The sequence below is a fragment of the Microcaecilia unicolor genome, chromosome 11 (genome assembly GCF_901765095.1).
Source record: "Microcaecilia unicolor chromosome 11, aMicUni1.1, whole genome shotgun sequence".
In the NCBI taxonomy this organism is placed as follows: domain Eukaryota; kingdom Metazoa; phylum Chordata; class Amphibia; order Gymnophiona; family Siphonopidae; genus Microcaecilia; species Microcaecilia unicolor.
Window position 1 is genome coordinate 171,563,728 of NC_044041.1, and position 26,660 is coordinate 171,590,387.

The window sequence follows — 26,660 nt, forward strand, 5'->3', positions numbered from 1 at the left end:
ATAAGTATAGAAAAAAAGTGCTATTTATTTACTCAAGTGCCCTAAGCATTAACCACACCACCAGTTGTTCCTATGACTTTCACAATAAAGTTTCTCACACATTTTGACATCCTCTTTGGATCTGCCTCACTTTTTTTGTTGTGTTACTCACGGTTGCGTGAGGTAATTTGCTTTCCTCCTTTTTACTTTCCTTAGGGTGCACATAAGTGGCACAGTGTGTAATTGCAAAGGTGGTTTACACCTAGGCAGAGCATGGGTGGACCATTGGAAAAGGGAACAATAGAAGAACAATATTTCACCTACAGTAAAGGACTTTTGAGACTTTTGTGTCTCCTCCTCTTGTTTTTGTTTTCTGACTAGAGATTAGACTCAACATGGGCTGTGTTTTGGCCTATCAGCCTGCTTCTGGAGTCTGAGAAAATATCACAAAGCGTTGTCTATAAAATCTAATCATCTTGCAATCCTGCAAGTTGTAACTGAAAAATTGTGGTAGGCAATCTGTGGTATCCTTCCTGACTTGACTACAAAAAAAATCCCCCCCCCAAAAAAAAAAAAAAAAAAAAACAACACTCACTTATGTCAGTTTTCAGGATTTCAAGTTCATTAGATTTTATAGACATTTTGGGGTCCTTTTACTAAGCCAGGGCCCTTTTTTCCACAGCCGGTAAAAGCCCCCCCCCTAAAATAACATGGGCACATGGTGGAAGAACTCTTACAGCATGGCCATACAGCGAGGAGGCCTTACTGCCACCCATTGAGGTGGCGATAAAGGCTCCTGTGCTAACCTGGCAGTAACCAGGCGGCGTGCAATGCCCAATTACCGCTGGGTTATCACCACACACAGCTAATTCTGGGGGTTTTCTTTTTCCCCCGGAAATGGCTCACGCTCTGGGCGGGACTACCACCTGTGGCAGCGTTCAGCTGGCGGTAGTCCTGGAAGAGCGAGCGATAAGTCCGTGTTGGGTTTACTGCCGCTCTGTAAAAGCGCCCCTTTGTTACATCTTTTCAGACTCCAACATGGCCCGTGTCCAGTCTAGTTCCACCTACAATAAAGAACTTTTGAGACACCTTTAGAAGACCATTGGCAAGACATAGGTGTGTCTTCCAATGATGCACACAACTTATAGAATACTGTGGGATACATGCATTGCTTGCTGATCTTAGGCACGTCCATTTATGCCTGCCATTGACTTTTCTTTATCATTAAGGGCCCCTTTTACTAAGCTGCGGTAAAAGGGGGTCTGCGCTGGTGTCAGTGCATGTTTTAGATGCGTGCTGAGGCCTGCTTTTACCGCAGCGGGTAAAAGGCTGTCTTTTTTTTTTTTAAGAAATGGCTGTGCGGTAAGTGAACCACTTGCCACATGGCCACTTAGCTGGCTGCAGCTCTGAGCCTTGAGCGAGGCAGACCTATCGAGTCTTTGTTGAGATCTACTGGAGCAGCGACTGCCAGCTAGGAGTTGGCGTCCTTATCCCCTGAAGAAGCCCCTCAGTGAAACGGGTCATTGGGTGTGGATGCCTGCCCAAGACGCTGCAGCCAGCTAAGTGGTTTTTTTTCTTTTCTTTTTTTAAGACTCTGCAATCCTGTTGTTTAAGCACACTTTAGCAAAATCCAAAAAAGAAACAAAAATTTGCACGTTGTGAATCCACACATAGGGTGGATTGGGGTTTTTTGAGACCGATGATTAAAGAAGCCACGGTGATGTTCTATGTTTGAAAAATTCCAACAGTCTTGCTGTGTGTCACCTTTTCTGAGGTCTTCCCCCCCTTTTTTCTTTTTTACCCTGTTGAACGTATAGACTCGTTTGTGGATTATTGTTGTGGTACACAGGCTTGAAGCGAGTTTCCCTTCATTTCTGTTACCCCCATATGTTTATGAAGTTCCTGAAGTCCCCAAACAACTGGCAGTGTTAACAGAGAATGCATTATGGCCAGGTTGTTCATTCTGCCTTTCCTAAGAAAATAAAGCTGTAAATCCTTAGCTTGTCCACGAAGATCTGGGAGACATCTAATAACTCTACAAATGAAATAATCCACTTTTCATTTGGATCTAGAGAGAGCAGAGTGTCCTTTGTATCCCTGGCTTATTTTCTGAGCATTTATCCTTCCTATCTCAACTGAACCAGTGTTGCTGATTGCTTACTAAGGGCCTCTTTTATCAAGCCATGCTAGCTGTTCTTGCGTGGCAATGCCAACAGAGCCCTTTCAAAGTGAATGGGCTTTGTCAGCATTACTACATGGGAGCCATTAGTGTGGCTTGATAAAAGAGGCCCTCCATGGGCACACATTCAATTCTTTCGAGTGCCTTAAAATTTGCATGAATGCAAATCTTTTATATGCTCATATACCGAAGAATTGGCACACGCATATCCGATTTGCATGCTTTAAAAGGTTTTTGCATGCATGCAATGCTTTCCTATAAAACAAATAGGTGAAATTAACAAAAATAAAATGCCTGAAAACTGGGCAAAATTAATTTTAAAGAAAGACGAACCTTTTTTTTTTTGGCTGGTATACCCCTATTGCTTATCTCTGTTCACGCAAAAAAAGAAGAAAGGCAAAATCAGCTGCAATTACCAACCAACATACAGCAAAGCAGTAAGAAAGCTGGAACACTAGCCAGCAAGTAGGCTAAGCAAAGCTACATTAATCTAAATTATAAATAATAATCGTCAGGTGCTACAGTTTCCAGCAAGTGCTTGACCAGTGATGTAGCTAGAAGTGAATGGGCCCCAGGAGAAAAAACTGAGATGGACCACCTATAACATCGTCACTCCCAAGGTGGTGGGGACCGGGGAGGGGTAGGGGCAAGATGAGACAACCTTTCAGAGCTTCACTAAACAAGCCTTCCAAAGGGCAAATACATTTAACACCTACATTCAAAACAACACAGTACTAAAAATGGAAACTGAGCACATAAGTATCTGGAAAATAGCGACTTTTGAAACCACAACAAAAAAAATAGACTTTTTTTTCTAGTTTCAAAATTGCTATGTTCAGTATGAGAATTTTAGATGTTTTCAGCAAAATGTCTACAATTGGACTTGGATGTCATATCGAAAATACCCCCTATGTTACTATCCAGCTTATTTTCGAAAGATAAGGCCGGCCATCTTCCGATACAAATCGGGAGATGGCTGGCCATCTCTCAAGGCCGGCGAAATCGGCATAATCGAAAGCCGATTTTGGCCGGCCTCAACTGCAGTCCGTCACGGAGCCGGCCAAACTTCAAGGGGGCGTGTTGGCAGGGTACAGAAGGCGGGCAGGACGGGGGCATGGTACGAGATGGCCGGCTTCGCCCGATAATGGAAAAAAGAAAGCCGGCCCTGACGAGCATTTGGCCGACTTTACTTGGTCCCTTTTTTTTCAGGTCCAAGTCCCAAAAAAGTGCCTGAACTGACCAGATGATCTCCCCTGACTCCCCCGGTGGTCACTAACCCCCTCCCACCCACCCTGAAAAAAACAACTTTAAAAACTTTTTTTGCCAGCCTCTATGTCAGCCTCAAATGTCATACCCAGCTCCCTGACAGCAGTATGCAGGTCCCTGGAGCAGTGTTTAGTGGGTGCAGTGCACTTCAGGCAGGTGGACCCAGGCCCATCCCCCCCTACCTGTTGCACTTGTGGTGGTAAATGGGAGCCCTCCAACCCCCCCCCCAAACCCACTGTACCCACATGTAGGTGCCCCCCTTCACCCATAAGGGCTATGGTAATGGTGTAGAGTTGTGGGGAGTGGGTTTTGGGGGGGAGGGCTTAGCACCCATTGTAAGGGAGCTATGCACCTGGTAGCTATTTTAATGTTTTTTTGTAATTTTTAGAAGTGCCCCCTAGGGTGCCCGGTTGGTGTCCTGGCATGTCAGGGGAACCAGTGCACTACAGATGCTGGCTCCTCCCACGACCAGATGCCTTGGATTTGGCCGGGTTTGAGATGGCCGGCCTTGGTTTCCATTATCGGCAAAAACCGAGGCCGGCCATCTCTGACATTTGGCCGGCCCCAACCGTATTATCGAAATGAAAGATGGCCGGCCATCTCGTTCGAAACTACGGTTGGCCCCGCCCCATTCACGGCGCCGTCCTCGGAGATGGGCGCCCTTGGAGATGGCTGGCCCCGTTCGAAAATGCCCCTCTCTGTCTGTATAGAACTTCTTTTAGGCTATGCATTCAAAAAATATATTTCACATTAAACCCCTTCCCCCCTTTTACAAAGCCATGCTAACAGCTGCTGTGAGGCAACGCCGACATAACCCATTCAAAATGAATGGGCTGTCAGCATTACCGCACCAGCAGCCACTAATGCGGCTTTTTAAAAGGGGGAGGGGGTAATAATTTTAACCAAACATTTTGCAGGATATTAAAGAAAAATATTCATCCATTTCCCCTTAATCTTCTTGAGGGAGCTGAAGGAAGTTTCCTGCTCCTCTGTGTCTCCATTGAAAAATGAGGAGAACACCACGCACATTGACCCATAAACTCTGCTGATTAATTATGCAAAAAGAAATGAATTATCCAGTGCTTATCTTAAAGACTAGAGAAAAAAGTAGGGTTGCTTGATACATCAGATTCTCAGAAGTCTCAAGCAAAGCTGATATGTCTAGAACATTCATCACTTCCTTCTTACTCTCTTCTTCAATACTCCCGCTACAAGCAATAGTCTTTTTCTACTTAAGCGGAAGCAGTGGCGTTCCTAGCCTCGACGACACCCGGGGCGGATCGCCGATGCGCCCCCCCCCCCGCAAAGTGACACCTCCCCTCCCCCGGCGAAATGACACCCCCCTGGGTGCACGCCGCTGGGGGGGGTGCCGCGGCACGTGCCTGTTGGCTCCGAGTTCGCTACGCTAAATTCTCTCGTTCGCTGCAGCTCCCTCCCTCTGCTCCGGAACAGGAAGTAACCTGTTCCGGGACAGAGGGAGGGAGCTGCAGCGAATGAGAGAATTTAGCGTAGCAAACTCGGAGCCGACAGGCGCGCGCCGCAGCACCCCCCAGCGGCGTGCACCCGGGGCAGACCGCCCCCACTGCCCCCCCTTGGTATGCCACTGAGCGGAAGATAATACAAATTATGAAAAGATGGGCGCTCTTCTGCAGGAATTTTTAAGACCTCCAATACTGTGGATATTTGTTGAAAAATTCCCTAGGATCTGTATTAGGTGAGCAAAGAAAATTCAAATCCTTATATTCAGATGTTTCAATCTATTCTCAAAAATCTCCAGCTTTTGCTTTATCTCCCGGATTCTATATAGATTGCCCAAAGTTGGGAGTAACAATTCAAACTGTGTATGGTACTTGCTAATAAACTAAAGTTTTACTTCTCAAATTTTACTCCCAAAGTTGGGGGTGCAATTTTAGGTGATAATTATTGGCATTAACACACATTTAATTGGCAGTAATCCAGTGCAGCAGCCAGACCTGACATTCTGGCTGGGCCCAGAGCTAATATGGGTGGGCACTATATATATATCAAACTTGATTTGTAAAAAAAAAAAAAGTTTAAAATAAAAACTAGAACAAATCCATCTCTTACTTATCAAATGTAGAGAGTACAGGTGTGGTTACATGCACTCAAGAAGTGTAACTATTTAAAAAGAATAGAGCAGTTAATACAAAAACAGTAAGTGCATAATATGGAATGCATATTGTGTTGAGGGATAAAAAACATTTTTTACATATGTGTTTGGTGTAGTGAGACAAAGAAAAAAAATCAAATACAGTTTAAATAAGGAGCACATGTCTAATTAGACAGATGATGTTTAATGTGAGCAAGTGCAAAGTGATGCATGTGGGAAAGAGGAACCCGAATTATAGCTATGTCATGCAAGGTTCCACGTTAGGAGTCACGGACCAAGAAAGGGATCTAGGTGTCGTCGTTGATGATACGTTGAAACCTTCTGCTCAGTGTGCTGCTGCGGCTAAGAAAGCAAATAGAATGTTAGGTATTATTAGGAAAGGAATGGAAAACAAAAATGAGGATGTTATAATGCCTTTGTATCGCTCCATGGTGAGACCGCACCTCGAATATTGTGTTCAATGCTGGTCGCCGCATCTCAAAAAAGATATAGTGGAATTAGAAAAGGTGCAGAGAAGGGCGATGAAAATGATAAAGGGGATGGGACAACTTCCCTATGAGGAAAAGCTAAAGCGGCTAGGGCTCTTCAGCTTGGAGAAAAGGCGGCTGAGGGGAGATATGACAGAGGTCTATATAATAATGAGTGGAGTTGAACGGGTAGATGTGAAGCATCTGTTCACGCTTTCCAAAAATACTAGGACTAGGGGGCATGCGATGAAGCTACAATGTAGTAAATTTAAAAAGAATCGGAGAAAAGTTTTCACTCAGTGTGTAATTAAACTCTGGAATTCGTTGCCGGAGAATGTGGTAAAGGCGGTTAGCTTAGTGGAGTTTTAAAAAGGTTTGGACGGCTTCCTAAAGGAAAAGTCCATAGACCGTTATTAAATGGACTTGGGGAAAATCCACTATTTCTGGGATAAGCAGTATAAAATGTTTTGTATATTTTTGGGATCTTGCCGGGTATCTGTGACCTGGATTGGCCACTGTTGGAAACAGTATGCTGGGCTCGATGGATCTTTGGTCTTTCCCAGTATGGCAATACTTATGTACTTATGTATGTACTTAGGATTGACAAAAGGTATATCCTCTATAGTCAGCTCTGCCTTCTCAAAGGCTAAGAGCCTCTCTGTATATAGGCTTATAAAAGTACCTCGTGGGCAGCCACTAGTGATGTTTTAGATAAAGTAAATTTGAATTTGGTGCTAATGTACAATTCCAAAGCTGTATAATAGTAGCTAGCAAATTAAGTTGAGAAACTATGCTCACTAAAAAATGAGGCGCCGTCTTTTGGTGTTGAATATATCAATAATTCTGTCATAGTCCAATGAATCACACAGTTCTCTTTCAAATGATAACAGTGACAGATTATGGAGGCGACTGGTGAGCATTGAGGCTCTTGATGCCGTTTTGATCCTGTTTACAGTTGAAAGCAGTCATTCCACAGTGCAAGTTGACATTGGCAGAGTGATAAGTACTCTTTAAAGGACATTGACATTTGAGAAAATGTCCACATTGCAGTTATCTAGTACTTCGATTAAAGATGGAAAATGTATGCCTTCTGCTACTTTGCGTTTTAGATGCTGAACAAACACTGTTAATTTAGCTTCCTCTATGGTAATGCCATATAAAGTGCATGGGGGCAGTAGACTCTCTCTTTGGCCAAAGGCCTCAGATGTTGGCATACAGGCAGTAGAAGCAGTCATCATTCCATAAGCAACATCTTGAAAATGATTATTCAGTCCGCTTAGCTGGCAGTCAATTATCCCATTCCACAGATGTCTCAAATCTTCATTGCTTTGAACAGAAGAAGATTTAGCCAAAGTGGAAAAAAAAACAATGAATCACCAAACTTTATAGGTAGCTTTGTCTTTCCAGAGGAAGAAACATCCCACTTTTCAATATCATATTTCTCCATGAGATCCTCTGTTAACTTAAGAACTTTATCAAAGTCATTTGATGTGTTCTCCCTAAACTGAGCAAAAGCTTCTTTAAGATTAATGCAATCTGTAACAGACAACATCGCACTCTGTAGTCCTTTCGTGGCAAAATCACTGCTTTCAAATAATTTCCCAAATGTAACTGCCAGAAATAAGAATTTCTTTGTCTCTATCTGATGTAGAAGAGATAGGGAACCTAGTTTTGTCTGTCCAGCAGCATTTGAAAATTCAGCAAGTACTTCAAGAATAGCATCAAAAAGCATCAATAATTTTTTCACAGAGCCAGATTTTGAGCTCCACCTTGTGTCTGTTGATCGTTCAAGTTTAAGGCATTGTCTATCAGGATGGAGTTGTTTCTGTACTTCCAAAAAATGAGCATGCAAGGAATTCAGAATTTCAAAAAATGTGCTAACAGAGGGACATGCTTTAGATGCTGTACAGAGAACCAGATTGAGGCGATGAGAATTACAGTGCACATAAACAGCCCGCTGAAACGTGCGTGTCAAAATGTCATGAACACCCCCTTTGTTTCCAGACATCACAGATGCTCCGTCAAAGCTGAAGCCAACACATAACTAATTCAAGCACTTCAAGCACTTTTATGATTTTATCAGAAATCCCATTTGCTGTCATGTCTGCAGCATCAACAAATCCAACTGCCCTTTCCTTTATTACCCCTTTGTGTAGGTACCTGACACATACTGCAACAAGCTCATGTTTAGAGAGATTTTTGCATTCATCACCCTGAATTGCATAGTATGTATTATTGGTTTCATGTATTTCGGATTTTGGCTTTGCTGTGTGCGCTTTAAGTCAACCACGCTTAAAACTGGGTGGGCGGGCCTGAGCCAAGATTGGATGGGCCTGGGCCCGCTCAGGCCCGCCCGTAGCTACGCCCCTGCAGTAATCAGGAGTTACGCGTTAATCTGTTCTATGTCCTATTCTGTAACATATGCACCTAAATTACATAGTGGGCAATTCCAAAGGAGGAGTGGCCATGGGAAGGGCATAGATGGTACAACAAAAAAAGTGTGTGTGTGTGGGGAGGGGGGGGGGGGGTGACCAAGGATGCCAAAGACTGGAAGATGTATGTTGGTAAAAGGAGTTTATTGAAGTACGAAGACTCAACGTTGTGTTTCGGCCATTAGGCCTGCATGAGGACTCCTGATGCAGGCCTAACAGCTGAAACAGAACATTGTGTCGAGTCTTCGTACTTCAATAAACTCCTTTTACCAACATACATCTTCCAGTCTTTGGCATCCTTGGTCACCCTCCCACTTTTTTTGTTGTACTGTTGTTTTTACCATGGGGCGTTTTGAGTTCTCCGTCTTTGGGCGGATTTCTTCTCATAAGGGCATAGACCGGTCAGGGGCATTCTCTGAAAATAGACACGATGTTAAAGAATGCCTGAATTTGCGTGCCTAACTGCCATCAGTAGTGCACTAGCATATCAGCCTTTGGCAGATGCATTTGCACTCAAAGTTAGGTGTGATAATGCGTGCTAAGCTAATATCTGTATAAGTCATTCTGCGCAGCAGGGGCGTAGCTACGGGGGGCCACGGGGGTCTGGGCTCCTGCAAATTTAGTCCGGGTCCCTGGTTTGGCTGGCAGGGTTCACCAACCCCCGCTAGCTGAAGCCTTCTTCAGCGCACGTCTCCGGCGCAGCCGCGTTCCTGCCCTGCTCTTGCTCCTCCTGTCCTGTGCACGCTGACGCTCCTTTACGTGAAACTGAGAAGGAGCATCAGTGTGCACAGGACAGGAGGGGCAAGAAGAAAGAAGAGCAGGGCAGGAGCACGGCTGCGCCGGAGACTGGTGCTGAAGAAGGGTTTGGCTGGCGGGGGTTGGGGACCCCCCACCAGCAAAGGTATTTGTTTGCGAGGTGAGGAGGTGGGGGGGGTGCAAGGAGGCAAGGGGAGTGCGAGGAGGCACGAGGTGTTGGGGGGGGGGGAGAGGTGAGGAGAAGCAAAGCGTAGCGGTGGGGGGCGGCATTAAAAATGTGCCCCCAACCTCAGACTCCGGCCCCCTCCCACCGTAAGGTCTGGCTACACCCTTGCTGCACAGGGCATCCTTTACAGAATACTAGCTTAGCGCGCATGATTTTGGAACCTATCTTAGGGAACCATCTACAGAATCTAGCCCTATATTATCACAAACACCAATCAACTAAGACTGTGCTCTTTGGATATCTCCAACCTTCTTTTCCGATACACTTAACTATCCCATCTGTCGCACCAATTTCTTCTCTAGAGAAGTCATCTGAGTCTTCACAGAGTCCACAGACTTCTCCAGTTTCTCTACTTTATTCCCCACAGTACCTTCAAAGAGAACAATAGCCTGCCAAATAGACTCCAATGTGATCACAGCTGGTCACTCCAACTCTGTTATCCTGCACTTTTGAGGTCTTCCTTCAGTAGATGTTCAGATGTACTTCTTGAGGCCCCCGTGCCTTGCCCCCAAAGGCAACAGCATTCACGACTAACTTGGTTTGACAATACTGCTGCTGGGATGTCTTTCTACTAGGGCTGTAACAAATATTCGTATTTGGTTCAATTCAATCCCAAATAGTGCCCTGAATACATTACTTGTATTCGGCCGATTAGTGATCTAGTGCTCTACTATGCTAAATCCTACTGAAATAAACACTTTATCTCTTGTTTCAGGTTGCTTCTTTTATTATTTGTTATGTTAAAGCTCAATACCCATTAATTGTATTCAGCATTCATGTTCGGCTGAATAATATTTTTCATTATTCATATTTGTCCAAATAGTAAAATATGCTATTCAGTATAGCACTATTTTCTACTCTCAATTTTACCATGTCATTTTTTGGAGCAAGCACTGCAGCCTCAACCCCCTTCCCCCTACCCATCAGGGAACTCGCAGAAGCCAATGAAAGAAGTCAGTTATTTTAGCTGAGTGATAGATCCTCCAGGCAGGGTGAGCTTCCCCTCTCCGCACCACCAGCAAGGACAACTTCAGCAACTCTGGACAAATCTGGTGGAATCATGAACTGCAGAACAGAAGACTGGCCAAGCAACAAGGTAATTAGATTCACCTCTCAAATCTTCCTCTGTATGATTGCCCTTATCAAAAGTAACAAATCAAAAAGAAAAATCAAACTCATCAGCCCCACTGAGAGCAGCCCAAAATCTGGCACCCATGCCATCTTGGATCTCCTTCCCCCCTCCCCCCGTATTTCATTTTTGTTTGTTTTGTTCTTGATTGTTGTTTGTTTAATATTATTTAAGTTCATGTCTAATTTGTTTCTGTTTTTTCTTGTCTCCCTTGCATAGGTGGTTCCACATTGTGTATCCAGGCTTATTTTGAAATGATAACCATCCCGTTAGCAGATAGGTGTTGCCGAAACATGTTGAGCTATTAAAATTATTCTAAACTCAACTGGTAGGAAACTGTACCACCTGACAATTAATAAATCTTTGCTTAGTCAACTTGTTGGCTAGAGTTCCAGCTTGCTTGCTGCTTTGTTGTATGTTTACCTCTGTTCATGACTCAAAAACATAAGAATAGCCATACTGGGTAAGACCAATGGTCCATCTAGCCCAGTATTCTGTTTCCAACAGTGACCAATCCAGGTCACAAGTCCCTGGCAGAAACCCAAACAGTAGCAAGAATTCTGGAATCCCATGGAGTAACAAGATTCCAGTATCCCAAGGAGTAACAAGAGTCCAGAATCCCAAGGAGCAGCAAGATTCTACAACCCCAATGAGTAACAAGATTCCATGGTTCCAATCCCGGGGCAAGCAGTGGCTTCCCCCATGTCCATCTGAATAACAGACTATGGACTTTTCCTCCAGGAACTTGTCCAAATCTTTTTTAAATCCAGATACGCTAACTGCTGTTACTACATCCTCTGGCAGCGAGTTCCAAAAATATTTCCTGCTAATTGTTTTAAAAGTATTTCCATGAAATTTCACAAACCCGCATAGACCCCAACATGCTTACTGTTCTCTTAACACAATGCCGTCCAGAGATTCTGCCCCTCTCTCCCCATCACCTCCACGATCTATCCGTACCCTTCCACAGATAGGAGAATAATTCCTACTGTTTTGCTCATTATTGTCAAAATCATTGTCAGCTCAGTACTAGTTCACCCTCTGTCGAGATGCAAATCAAAATGTGAAGAATGTGAGGCTGTGCGGGCCTCGATTTGATAGTGAGGGACAAGACAGCAGGAGATAAGCCAAAGGATATCAGAGTAACAGCCACTATTACAGTTGCTTGCTTTGTTCTGTTTGTTTTCTACCTTATTTATGATCTTTTGGACTCTTTCCTATTAACATTGTGGTTCATTTTGATGCTTGCATTTGATTGTATTAACTTAACTGTAAACTGCTCTCTGACGCTATAAATAAACTTGATCAGGGAGGTCTGGACCCTGAACAGGTTTGAGTGGTGAGCAGCCTTGTTATACACTCACATAACCTGAGTTTGGATTGTGAACTACAGGCAGATGGAGAGGGTAAAGTTAGGAAAAGAAGCAAAAGTTACTATATCTATCTATCTATCTATCTATCTATCTATCTATCTATCTATCTATCTATCTATCTATCTATATATCTATATATATATCTATATATATATATATACACACACACACACAAAATCTCTAGTATCTTCCCTCCCTATAGGGAATGAGAAAGGTGAGACCAGCACCCAAAGATTTCCATGTCTCTCCAGAGAGTTCCCACCCACCACCCCCAACACACTTAAAGCATCTTGTTGGTCCTCTTCACTCTCCTCCAACATCTCAGCTCATTTAGCTCTTATACAAGTTGATGGTCCCTGTGCACCATTTTTACTCACTTGTTCTTCTTTCGTTTTACTGTCTACCTCCATACAACAGTTGCTTGCACTCTCCTCTCTGTGCCAATGGTTGCTCTGGAGAGAAAGTATTTACCCACCTCTATGATTATCTAATTCTGCTGGTCACAAGGTGGGGATTAGAAACTGTAATAGGCAGAGAGCTTTCCCCAGCTTCCTGCCTTAATCACAGGTCTCAGTGCTTGCCATGTTCACAGCCTAAATTATCAGTCCTATTACTAATCATTTCTATAGCACTACTAGACCTACATAGCATTGTACACATTATACATTATATATAAGTACTTTCTCTGTCCCTAGAGGGCTTACAATCTGTTTGATTTTTTTTGTACCCAGGCAATGGAGGGTTAAGTGACTTGCCCAAGGTCACAAAGATCAAAGCTCACTGCACTAACCATTAGGCGGCTATTCCACGCCTGATGATCAACTCCTGCTCCTGTATGCCAGTTTGGGTCTTGGGAAGGCTTAACCTTCCCAAACCTCTTATGAATTTTACCTTGTAATACTGGTGGGATCAAAAACTGGGCTTCAAGTGGTCAAAGCAGAAGATTCTGTCTCATTTGGTCTGCAGGTTCTGTCTTCACTCTTTTAGTTGATCTCCTTAATGCAGTGTCAGACTGTGCCAGTATACAAAAAAAACTCTTTCAATTACATATTGCATCAGCTACAAACTGCTTTTAATGAGTTCCAAAGAATAGCATTGGTTGCCTAATCTTCATGCTTTAGTTCAAAATTTGGCACAATAATGCTAAGCATCATTCAAGTACTAAACAAACATAACATAATCTAAGAACAAGGATAAGTATCTGAAACTTGCACAACTTGTCCTTAAATCACCACATTTTTTGCCTCATGCTTTAATTTCCTGTAGCTTCTAGAAAAAAAAAAATTACACTGAAGAAAGTGTGCAAGCCATGGGTGTTGTGGGACTGGAGCGCCCTTAGAACTTTCCCCCTGTCTTCTAGCTATATAAATGTGTAAACTGGATCTCGCCACCAACCAGCTCAGTTCACAGGACTCAGACAGACATCACCCATTTCACCAACCTGGGTCACAGTGAGGGGCATAATTGAACTAAAACGTCTATCTCCATGGGCATTTATCTCCAAGAACGGGTCCGTGAAGGGGTGGACCGAACCGTATTTTCGAAAAAAATAGACGTCCATGTTTTATTCGACAATTTGTGAGCTGGGCGTTTTTGTTTTTCAGTGATAATGGAAAATGAAAGCGCCCAGCTCAAAACGAATAAATCCAAGGCATTTGTTTGTGGGAGGGGCCAGGATTCGTAGTGCACATGCCAGGACACCAACCGGGCACCCTAGGGGGCACTTTTACAAAAACAAAAAAAAAAGGTAAAAGAGCTCCCAGGTGCATAGCACCCTTCCCTTGGGTGTTGAGACCCCCAAATCCCCCTCAAAACCCACCGCCCACAAGTCTACACCATTACTATAGCCCTAAGGGGTGAAGGGGGGCACCTACATGTGGGTACAGTGGGTTTGGGGGGCGGTGTGGAGGGCTCCCATTTACCAGCACAAGTGTAACAGGTGGGGGGGATGGGCCTGGGTCTACCTGCCTGACGTCCACTGCACCCCCTAATAACTGCTCCAGTGACCTGCATACTGCTGCCAGGGAGGTGGGTATGACATTTGAGGGTGAACATAAAAAGTTGTGAAATGGCATATTTTTGTGGTGGGAGGGGGTTTGTGACCACTGGGGGAGTCAGGGGAGGTCATCCCCGACTCCCTCCAGTGGTCATCTGGTCATTTAGGGCACTTTTTGGGGCCCTATTCGTGGAAAAACAGGGTCCAGGAAAAGTGCCCTAAATTCTCGCTAAAAACGCATATTTTTTTTCCATTATCGGTGAAAGGCGCCTATCTCTGATCGGCCGATAACCACGCCCCAGTTCCGCCTTCACCACGCCTTTGACACGCCCCCATCAACTTTGTCCGCATCCGCGACGGAGTGCAGTTGAAAACGTCCAAATTCGGCTTTCGATTATACCGCTTTATTCGTTTTTGTGAGATAAACGTCTATCTCCCGATTTGGGTCGCAATATAGGCGTTTTTCTTTTTCAATTATAAGCTGGAGTGTCATTAAAGTTTCTCACTCTTCCACTCCAGTATGTGTGTGTCAGCGGAGGCTTGGACGTCCTTCTTTCAAACATTGTGGACATCCTGAACTGCCCCCCCCCACCACAGGGACGGCCAAATTTCACGGCACTGGCGTAGAGGAGTGGCCTAGTGGTTAGAGCACTGGTCTTGCAATCCAAAGGTGGTTAGTTCAAATCTCACTGCTGCTACTTGTGATCCAGAGGGTGTCAGAGGCATAGCAGGCATGGACATCCTTCTCACAGAAACATCCACATTTTGGACATCCTCAACTGCCATCACAGGGATGGAGGCATAGCAAAGGACATCCTTCACCCATACTCCAAAAAAAAAGACAGATGTCCCTGATGAGCACTTGGACGTTTTCACCTGGACATGTATTTTCCTAAGGTTGTAGACGGCAATTTAAGGTTATAGGTGGCTATTATACACACAGCTTGTCTGCCTGTATGAAGCCGTCTTTGGCATGCACAGAGCAGCCATTCATAATGCTTGGCTGCTCTGCACTGGCTTCCCCTCCTTAGGAAGGAAATCATGTGCAAATGAGCTAACAGTGAGCAGCTCATTTGCATGCGATTTCCTTCATGCATGCCCGTTCCTTTCCGAATCGCTAAGGGATCGGTAAGGGAAGGGCTTTTTCCGTTCAGTTAGTGCATCAGTTAGTCCACTGCAGTGCCCCCGGTTGGTGTCCTGGCATGTTAGGGGGACCAGTGCACTATGAATGCTGGCTCCTCCCACGACCAAATGAGTTGGATTTGGTCATTTTTGAGATGGGCGTCCTCGGTTTCCATTATCACTGAAAACCAGGGATGACCATCTCTAAGGTCGACCTAAATGTTGAGATTTTGTGCGTCCCCGACCGTATTATCGAAACGAAAGATGGACGCCCATCTTGTTTCGATAATATGGGTTTCCCCACCCCTTCGCAGGGATGTCCTGTGAGGACGCTCTCAGGAAAACTTGGGCGCCCCGTTCGATTATGCCCCTCTACGTGTCTTTAAATAAAAAGCAGACAGATTTTCAAGATTGCACATTATCACTGTCAACTGCTAAGCAAGATATAAATAGGAACAACAAACATAGTCTGAAATGTCTATATGCGAATGCCAGCAGCCTAAGAAATAAAAGAATATATTGTACTAAATGAAAAAATAGATATAATAGGCATTTCTGAGACCTGGTAGAAGGAGGATAACCAATGGGACACTTTCATACCAGGATACAAATTATACAGTAGTGAAATGCTTGATCAAATTGGTGAGGGGTAGCATTGTATGCTAAGGAGAACCTTGAATCTAATAGACTAAAAATTCTACAGGACAGGAAAAACATCTTGGAATCCCTATGGATTGAAATTCAATGTGTTAAAGGGAAAAGGATAGTGATAGGAGTGTACTACCATCCACCTGGCCAGGATGAAGAGACAGATGTAGAAATGTTGTTAGAAATTAGAGAGGCTAGCAAACTGGGGGACACGATAATAATGGGTGATTTCAATTACCCCGATATTGACTGGATAAATGTAACGTCAGGGCATGCTAGAGAGGTGAAATTCCTTGAAGGAATCAAGGACTGCTTTATGGAGCAGCTGGTACTGGACCCAACAAGAGGAGGAACAATTTAAGACCTAGTCCTTAGTGGAGCGAATGATCTGGTGCAGGAGGTAATGGTGCTGGGGCCATTTGATAAAAGTGACCATGAAATGATCAAGTTTGAAATATGCTCTGGAGTAAGTACACACAGGAAATCCAATATGTTAGCATTTAACTTTCAAAAAAGGAGACTATGATAAAATTTAAAGAACGGTGATAGAAAACACTTAGAGGAGGAGCTGCAAAGGTCAAAAATTTACATCAGGCGTGGATGTTGTTCAAAAATACCATCCTGGAAGCCCAGGCCAAATATATTCCATTTATAAAAATAGAGAAAGGAAGACCAAACGACAGCTGACATAGTTAAAAAGTGAGATGAAGGAAGCTATGAGAGCTAAAAGAAAATCCTTCAGAACATGCAAGAAGGATTTTATTTTTTGTTACATTTGTACCCCGTGCTTTCCCACTCATGGCAGGCTCAATGCGGCAGGCAATGGAGGATTAAGTGACTTGCCCAGAGTCACAAGGAGCTGCCTGTGCAGGAAATTGAACTCAGTTCCTCAGGACCAAAGTCTACCACCCTAACCACTAGACCACTCCTCCACTCCAACTGAAAATAATAGGAAACTACATAAAGAATGGCAAATCAAATGCAAAGTGCTGCTAAGGAAGACAAAGAGAGACTTTGAAAAGAAGATTGCATTACAGGCAAAAACATATAGTAAAAACTCTTTTCGGTATATTAAAAGCAAGAAGCTGGCAAAACAATTGGCTGGACCAGTAGATGGCCAAGGGGTAAAAGGGGTACTCAGGGAAGACAAGGCCATAGCAGAGAGATTAAATGAATAATTAGCTTCGGTCTTCAACGAGGAAGATTTGGGAGAGGTACCGATGCCAGAAATGGTATTCAATGCTGACGAGCCAGAGAAACTGAATCAAATCTCTGTAAACCTGGAAGACGGTAATGGAGCAATTTGACAAATTGAAGAGTAGCAAATCGACAGGACCAGATGGTATTCATCCCAGAGTATTGATAGAACTGAAAAATGAACTATTGTTAGTAATATGTAATTTATCTTTGAAAACCAAGCATGGTACCAGAAGATTGGAGGGTGGCCAATGTAATGCCGATTTTTAAAAAGGGTTCTAGAGGTGATCCAGGAAGTTACAGACTGGTGAGCCTGACGTCAGCACTATGCAAAATAGTAGAGACTATTATAAAGAACAAAATTACAGAGCATATTCAAAAGCAGGGATTAATGAGACAAAGCCAACATGGATTTAGTGAAGGGAAATCTTGTCACACATATCTAATACATTTCTTTGAAGGGGTGAACAAACATGTGGATAAAGGTGAGCCAATCAATATTGTGTATCTGGATTTTCAAAAGCCATTTGACAAAGTACCTCATGAAAAACTCCAGAGGAAATTGGAAAGTCATGGGATAGGGGGTAGTGTTCTATTGTGGATTATAAACTGGTTAAAAATAGAAAACAGGGTTGAATGGTCAGTATTCTCAATGGAGAAGATAGATAGTGGGGTTCCCCAGGGATCTGTGTTGGGGCCACTGCATTTTAACATTGCTTTTGACTTGTAACCACTTGTAACCACTCGCCTCCACCTACTCTCCTCTCCTCCTTCCTGTACACATTAATTGATTTGATTACTTTATTTTTTGTCTATTAGATTGTAAGCTCTTTGAGCAGGGACTGTCTTTCTTCTATGTTTGTGCAGCGCTGCGTACGCCTTGTAGCACTATAGAAATGCTAAATAGTAGTAGTAGTAGTAGTAATCTAGATATGGGAATAACTAATGAGGTAATTAAATTTGCCGATAACACAAAGTTATTCAAAGTTGTTAAATCGCAAGAAGATTGTGAAAAATTGCAAGAGGACCTTATGAGACTGGGAGACTGGGCATTCAAATGGCATGTTTAATGTGAGCAAGTGCAAAGTGAAAGAGGAACCCGAACTACAGCTACGTGATGCAAGGTTCCATGTTAAGAGTCACCAACCAGGAAAAGGACCAAGGAATCATCGTTGACGATACTTTCAAATCCTCTGCTCAGTGTGCTGCAGCAGCAAAAAAAGCAAATAGAATGTTAGGTATTATTGGAAAGAAATGCAAAATTAAAATGAGGATGTTACAATGCCTTTGTATCGCTCCATGGTACTACCGCACCTTGAATACTGTGTGCAAATCTAGTCACTGCATCTCAAAAAAGATATAGTGGAATTAGAAAAGATACAGAGAACGGCGACATAAATGGTAAAGGGGATGGGATGACTTCGCTATGAGAAAAGGCTGAAATGGCTTGGGTTCTTCCACTTGGAGAAAAGACAGCTGAGGGGAGATATGATATAGGTATATAAAATACTGAGTGGAGTGAAATGGGTAGACGTGAATCGCTTGTTTACTCTTTCCAAGAATACTAGGACTAGGGGGCATGCAATTAAGCTACAAAGTAGTAAATTTAAAACGAATCAGAGAAAATATTTCTTCACTCAACATGTAATTAAACTCTGGAATTCGTTGACAGAAGATGTGGTAAAAGCAGTTAGCTTAGCAGGGTTTAAAAAGGTTTGGCTAGCTTCCTAAAAGAAAACTCCATAAGCCATTAATAAAATGGACTTGGGAAAATCCACTGCTTATTTCTAGGATAAGCAACATAAAATGTATTGTACTGTCTTGGGATCTTGCCAAGTACTTGTGACCTGGATCGGCCACTGTTGGAAACAGGGTACAGGGCTTGATGGACCTTCGGTTTGTCGCAGTATGGCAACACATATATTTATGTACGTATGATCTTTTATTCAATACAACACAGCTTTACTGAAGTTCTGCAACAGGCAGGCAAACCAGTTTCTAACTCCACATTTTCAGTATGTATCTGTGTCATGAAACGCCTAGCACCCACCGGAGGCTAACCTTGCGGCCACCTAAGAATCTGTCCCAGCACTGCTCAGGCCTACTACCACCTGTGCATACCCTTCCTCCCACCTACTGAGTTATGCTTACCTCTGGGTGAGTCTCCCAGCCGTGTTATTTCCATGGTGGTGTCGCGTGCTCGAGGACCTTGGCATACTGTCAGGCTTCTTCCCCGGGAGCACTGGGTTCGTGAGCCCATGGGCCACTACCGTGGAGCGGCAGTGGCAGGCAAGATCACCTCCAAGGTAGAGATGAGACAAAACTGGACCAGAACCCCGGACTGGAGTTCTACACCGGAATACACGGAACTGGAACGCACCGGACGGGTGCGCACTGGAGTGGAGCCCGCTGGACTGGAACACACTGGAGGGCCCCACAGGACTGGAACATACAGGAGTGAAACCCGCTGGACTGGAACACACTGGACCTAGGCTTCACCTACGCTTGACCACCTTTCCCCGAGGGTTGAGCCCTCAGGTTCTGGCAGCCGGTAGGACTTACAGGAAAACCCGGAACTGGAACTTGCAAGCAGGAACAGCAGGAATGAAGATCCAGGAGTGCCCCCTGGCACCTAGGAGCAGGCAAGGCTGACAGGCAGGGACTGTCCGGGTTCTGGCAGTTGGCAGGTTTAAACACAATGACTAGTAAACTGTACCTAGGCTAATAGAAACGCTATACCCAGGCAAACCAGTCATACACAAGAAACATACACAGAGCACACTCAGGAGACTTGAAAGCTATACACCAGCTAACAACAAAGCTGTGCCCAAGCTAACAAGTCATGCACTGGAAACAAACACAGAGCACTAGCAAAGCTATACACAGGCTAACAAGCCACACGGTGCCTAAGCTGGCTAGTCTAAACAAACACAGAGCACTAGCAAAGCTATACACAGGCTAACAAGCCACACGGTGCCTAAGCTATCTAGTCAAACATAGAAACTCACACAGAGCAAACACTGAAACAGTGTACAGAGCACTCTATACACCAGGGCCCTTAGATGAAATGCAAAGGCCAGGGCTGTAGTCTCTAAGTGATTAATAAAGCCCTTCCACACCAGAGGCACAGCTGCAGCAATCACCTTGCATCCAAACAGAGGCTTGACACACAGAGCAGTCAGCCCAGCGGGAGCCATCTTGGATGCTGGTATAGAGGAGTCGGCGGCAGCCATCTTGGAAAAGGCATAGCCCACACAGGTGAGGTTCAGTAGGGCAATCAGCACACAGAGCCAGAGAGAAACTAAGACAGAGACAGACACAGAGACAAGCAGAAGCCAGCACAGCCACTGACTCCCAGAAACACGGTAAGTCTGAGGGTGGTCACGGCCACAGACGTAACAGGTGGTTTCTAAGGACACTGAGGCCACAATCTCAGGGGTCCCACAGTTCACAGAAAGCGCCCACAGACCAAGCACACAGACACCAGGATTCTTAATCAGTCTAGGACAATCAGTGCTAATAAATGAATTGATTTATCATGGAAAAATAGAACAGTGAACGGAGAACAAAAAAAGGTGTAACCAGCAACAATAACAGATAAATTAAACAGGAATCAATATTAAACTAAATAAACACTTATTCACTACCTGAGTAGTACCTGTGAGTTCAGGAAAATTAACTGCTCACAGGATTTGAACAGGGTCTCATTATAGAGGTCTGTAAGTTCTACACTCCCACTCTCAGACCAAAGATTTCCAACAGATTCAATCAGTGTTCAGAGCATAAACATTGAAGGCTGAGTGGCCTCTGACCAATAGAACTGCAGGATATTTGTTTTTCTCCTCAGAGCTTAGGTGGGAAAAAAATGGTCACTTCTGCAAACCTTTACAAACAAACAAACAAACAAACAAACAAACAAACAGAAACAAAAACCCCCAGACACCATCTGCTGGCCAAACAAGGAAAATACACAGGGAAATAAATACATTCACATAACAAAGCACAGACCTAAATCCCCTGTTTTGTCACACCGTCCCCCTTTAACAGAGACCGCTGGTTGGGTCTCAACAGTCCAGTGTTATAAGTACATAAGTATTGCCATACTGGGACAGACCAAAGGTCCATCAAGCCCAGCATCCTGTTTCCAACAGTGGCCAATCCAGGTCACAGATACCTGGCAAGATCCCCCAAAAAGTACCAAACATTTTATGCTGCTTATCCCAGAAATAGTGGGTTTTCCCCAAGTCCAATTTAATAATGGTCTATGGACTTTTCCTTTAGGAAGCCGTCCAAACCTTTTTAAAAATCTGCAAAGCTAAACGCCTTTACCACATTTTCTGGCAACGAATTCCAGAGCTGAATTACACGTTGAGTGAAGAAAAAACTTCTCCGTTACATTTTAAATTTACTACTTTGTAGCTTCATTACATCCCCCCCTAGTCCTAGTATTTTTGGAAAGCGTAAACAGAGGCTTCACGTCTATCCATTCCACTCCACTCATTATTTTATAGACCTCTACATAAGTACATAAGTAGTGCCATACTGGGAAAGACCAAAGGTCCATCTAGCCCAGCATCCTGTCACCGACAGTGGCCAATCCAGGTCAAGGGCACCTGGCACGCTCCCCAAACGTAAAAACATTCCAGACAAGTTATACCTAAAAATGCGGAATTTTTCCAAGTCCAAGTCCAAGTCTCATATCTCCCCTCAGCTGTCTTTTCTCCAAGCTGAAGAGCCCCAGCCGCTTTAGTCTTTCCTCATAGGGAAGTTGTCCCATCACCTTTTTTTCATCTCCCTTCTCTGCACTGTTTCTAATTCCACTATATCTTTTTTGAGATGTGGCAACCAGAATTGAACACAATATTCAAGGTGCGGTCGCACCATGGAGCGATACAAAGGCATTATAACATCCTCATTTTTGTTTTCCATTCCTTTCCTAATAATACCTAACATTCTATTTGCTTTCTTAGCCGCCACAGCAAACAGAGAAGGTTTCAACGTATCATGAACGACGACACCTAGATCCCTTTCTTGGTCAGTGGCTCCTAACGTGGAACCTTTTATGACGTAGCTATAATTCGTTTTCCTCTTTCCCACGTGCATCACTTTGCACTTGCTCACATTAAACATCATCTGCTATTTAGATGCCCATTCTCGTGAGGTCCTCTTGTAATTTTTCACAATCCTCCCGCAAATTAATGACTTTGAATAACTTTGTGTCGTCAGCAAATGTAATTACCTCACTAGTTACACATATCTCTAGGTCATTTATAAATATATTAAAAAGCAGCGGTCCCAGCACAGACCCCTGGGGAACCCCACTAACTACCCTTCTCCATTGAGAATACTGACCATTTAACCCTACTCTCTGTTTTCTTTCTTTTAACCAGTTTTTAATCCACAATAGAACACCAGGGCCGCCGAGAGCCGGGCCCTGGCCCCCCATCCGAGGTCGCCGGGCCCCCCCTTCACCCGCTGCTGGGCCCTCTGAACTAACCTTAAGTGCCTCCGTCCTTTCACCTTCGCAGCAAGCAGCAACAGGGCAGACCTCTCCTTCCTTCCGTGCCCCGCCCTCACGGACGTTACGTCAGGCGAGGGTGGGACAAGGAAGGAAGGAGTGGTCTGCCCTGCTGCTGCTTGCTGTGAAGGTGAAAGGAGGCGCTTAAGGTTAGTTCCGGGAGCGACGGAGGGCGGGCGGGAGTGACGGACTGCGGCGGCGCCAGGCCCCCCCCCCCCCGGAAGCCCGGGCCCGGGAACCTTTGTCCTCCCTGTCTCCCCCTCTCGGCGGCCCTGTAGAACACTACCTCCTATCCCATGACTCTCCAATTTCCTCTGGAGTCTTTCATGAGGTACTTTTCAAATGCCTTCTGAAAATTCAGACACACTATATCAACCGGCTCACCTTTATCCACGTTTGTTCACCCCTTCAAAGAAATGTAATAGATTGGTGAGGCAAGATTTCTCTTCACTAAATTCATGTTGGCTTTGTCACATTAATCCATGCTCTTGAATATGCTCTGTAAATTTGTTCTTTATAATAGTCTCTACCATTTTGCCTGGCACCAGCGTCAGACTCTCCGGTCTATAATTTCCCGGATCTCCTCTGGAACCTTTTAAAAAAAATCGGCGTTACATTGGCCACCCACCAATCTTCTGGTACTACGCTTGATTTTAAGGATAAATTACATATTACTAACAATAGTTCTGCAAGTTCATTTTTCAGTTCTATCAGTACTCTGAGATGAATGCCATCTGGTCCAGGAGATTTGCTACTCTTTAATTTGTAGAACTGCCCCATTACATCCTCCAGGTTTATAGAAATTTCATTCAGTTTCTCCAACTCGTCAGCTTTGAATACCATTTCTGGCACCGATATCTCTCCCAAATCTTCCTCGCTGAAGACCAAAGCAAATAATTTATTTAATCTCTCCACTACGGCTTTGTCTTCCCTGATCGCCCCTTTTATTTATTTATTTATTTTGCTGCATTTATATCCCACATTTTCTCACCTATTTGCAGGCTCAATGTGGTCTCAACCGATTCTTTAGCTGACTTCCTGCTTGTAATATATGAAAAAAAATTTTACTATTGAGCTCATTTTCGAAAGAGAAGGGCACCCATCTTTCGACAGAAATCGGGAGATGGGCGTCCTTCTCCCAGGGTTGCCCAAATCGGCATAATCGAAAGCCGATTTTGGGAGCCCTCAACTTCTTTCCGTTGTGGGGACGACCAAAGTTCACAGGGCATGTCAGAAGCATAGCGAAGGCGGGACTGGGGCGTGCTTATGGGTGTCCTCGACCGATAATGGAAAAAAGAAAGGCGTCCCTGATGAGCACTTGCCTGACTTTACTTGGTCCTTTTTTATTTTACAACCAAGCCAAAAAAAATGTGCCCTAAATGACTAGATGACCACCGGAGGGAATCAGGGATGACCTCCCCCTACTCCCCCAGTGGTCACCAACCCCCTCCCACCCTAAAAAACATGTTAAAATATTTTTTCCAGCCTCTATGCAAGCCTCAAATATCATACCCAGCTCCATGACAGCAGTATGCAGGTCCCTGTAGCAGTTTTAGTGGGTGCAGTGCACTTCAGGCAGGCAGACCGAGGCCCATACCCCCTACCTGTTAAACTTCTGGTGGTAAATGTGAGCCCTCCAAAACCCAACATGAAACCCACTGTACCTACATCTAGGTGCCCCCCTTCATCCCTAAGGGCTATGGTAGTGGTGTACAGTTGTGGGGAGTGGGTTTTTTTTTTTGGGGGGGGGGGGTTGTGGGGCTCAGAAGACAAGGTAAGGGAGCTAGTATGCACCTGGGAGTTTTTTTCTGAAGTTCACTGCAGTGCCCCCTAGGGTGCCCGGTTGGTGTCCTGGTATGTCAGGGGGACCAGTGCACTACGAATGCTGACTCCTCCCATGACCAAAGGTCTTGGATTTGGTCGTTTCAAAGATGGGTGTTCTTGGTTTCCAATATCGCCGAAAATCGGGGACGACCATCTCTAGTAACATAGTAGATGACGGCAGAAAAAGACCTGCACGGTCCATCCAGTCTGCCCAACAAGATAAACTCGTGCTACTTTTTGTGTATACCTTACCTTGATTTGTATCTGCCATTTTCAGGGCACAGACCTTAGAAGTCTTGCCCAGCACTAGCCCCGACTCCCAACCACCAGCTCTGCCACCCAATCTCGGCTAAGTTTCTGTGAGGATCATGATAACTACAATGGACATAAGCAAAGAAGACTCTAGTGTTGGCTGGACTAATTTGTCACTGTAGATGTTCGGACTATCCTGAAAGTCAAGCTCATGTGCAAACCCTCAAGAGCTGCAGGCCATCATCCAGTAGAATTGTAGCCTAATGTTTAGAGTAGTAGGATGTAGAACCAGGGAAGCCCAGTTCTACTGGCTCTCTTTGTGACCTTGAGCAAGTTCACTTAATATCTGCTGAAAATTAACGTTATCAGGCCTTGAACTACAACTAACAATGGGGTGAACCAAATCTAAGTAATTGAAGACAACAAAGGCCCACAAAATCCATCTTGTATGTTCAATGTAAAAAAGAGAGAGCCTCAGGTCTGGACAGTTGGGAAGAAGTGGGGCAATCAGAACCACAGGAATACTGTTTACGTCTATGCACTGTATAACCTGAAAACCAGAGCAGCCCATCCCACTAGTGGGAATAAGAATGGATTAACTCCAACAGTAGGCAGATCCAAACCTAGCTTTTACCCCCACCAACGTTACTGGATCTTGTAATTTCTACCACTTTTAAGGAGAATCAGAACTACAATTCTGCAACATTCAATAGCAAAGCCTGGCTTGGCTCACCCCTACAAAAGTAACAGGCCCCGACACAGCAATACCCGTAGCACGAGTACGGGTAAGGCTACGTAGCCTACGGCCAGAGCTTTAGTACATCCTCGGCGTTAAACACATATTCACAGTCACGGATGGCTTACGATACTCCTAGAAGAAAACAGGCCTCAGCATCTGCCGCCTCAACCATCCCACGCCACGTACAATCACTCCTAGGGATGACCATCTCTAAGGTCGATCTAAATGTGAAGATTTGGGCGTCCCTGACCGTATTATCGAAACGAAAGATGGCCGCCTATTTTGTTTCAATAATACGGGTTTCCCCGCCCCTTCGCAGGGACGTCCTGCGAGGACGCCCTCAGGAAAACTTGGGCGCCCCATTCGATTATGCCCCTCCATGTGTTTTTGCCTCCAATATAATCTTTTTTTTGAATTCCCTCTTTGCCTTCCTTATCAGCACTTTGCATTTGACTTGACATTCCATATGCTGTTTCTTATTATTTTCAGTCTGTTCCTTCTTCCATTTTCTGAAGGATACTCTTTTAGCTCTAATATCTTCCATCACCTCAATTTTTAACCATGCTGGTTGTCGTTTGGTCTTCCGTCCTCCTTTTTTAATAGGTGGAATATATTTGGCCTGGGCTTCCAGGATGGTGTTTTTGAACAGCATCCACGCCTGATGTAAATTTTTGACCCTCAAAGCTGCTCTTTTTTTTCACCATTCTCCTCATTTTAAAATAGTCTCCTTTTCTAAAGTTAAACGCTATATTATTGTGTTGCCCAGTTTGTTTGCGTCCCTAATTTCGTTTAATATTTCTACATCCATCTGTTCATCCTGACTTTAGCACACTCCTATCACTATCCGTTTCCCTTTTACACATGGAATTTCAATCCATAAGGATTCCAAGATGTGTTTTGTTTCCTGCAGAATTTTCAATCTATTTGATTCAAGGCTCTCCTTAACATACAATGCTACCCCTCCACCAATTTGATCCACCCATCACTACGATATAATTTGTACCCTGGTATGACAGTATCCCACTAGTTATCCTCCTTCCACCAGGTCTCAAAGATGCCTATTATATCTAATTTTTCATTTAGTTCAATATATTCTAACTCTCTCATCTTATTTTTTAGGCTTCTGGCATTCGCATATAGACATTTCAAACTATGTTTATTGTTCCTATTTACATCATGCTCAGTACTTGACAGTATTAATTTGCAATCTTTTGTCTGAATTTTATTTTTATTTAAGGACACCTGATCTACTACGGTCTCTTTTGCAACCTCACTATTGGGATACCCTATCTTCCCTGTTTTGGTGATATCTTTGAAAGATACCTTATCTCGAACCATGCACTTTTGAGTGACTGTCAGCCTTCCCCCAGTTTCTGCTTTAAATGCTGCTCTATCTCCTTTTTATATGCTGATGCCAGCAGCCTGG

General features: G+C 44.2%; 1 protein-coding gene across 3 annotated transcripts in view; it reads right to left on the reverse strand.

Annotated features, from left to right (window-relative positions):
- Positions 1 to 12,930, reverse strand: part of LOC115480696 (cytochrome P450 2F3-like) — a 64,422-nt gene extending 51,492 nt beyond the window's left edge. For 2 of the 3 annotated variants that reach the window (XM_030219546.1, XM_030219544.1), the window contains exon 1: positions 12,316 to 12,388. The gene's annotated coding sequence lies outside the window, so the exon portion shown is untranslated. Of the gene's footprint in view, positions 1 to 12,315; positions 12,389 to 12,829 lie in introns of those variants that run through there. The other variant, XM_030219545.1, reaches the window with a different exon arrangement.
- Positions 12,931 to 26,660: the final 13,730 nt, after the last annotated feature.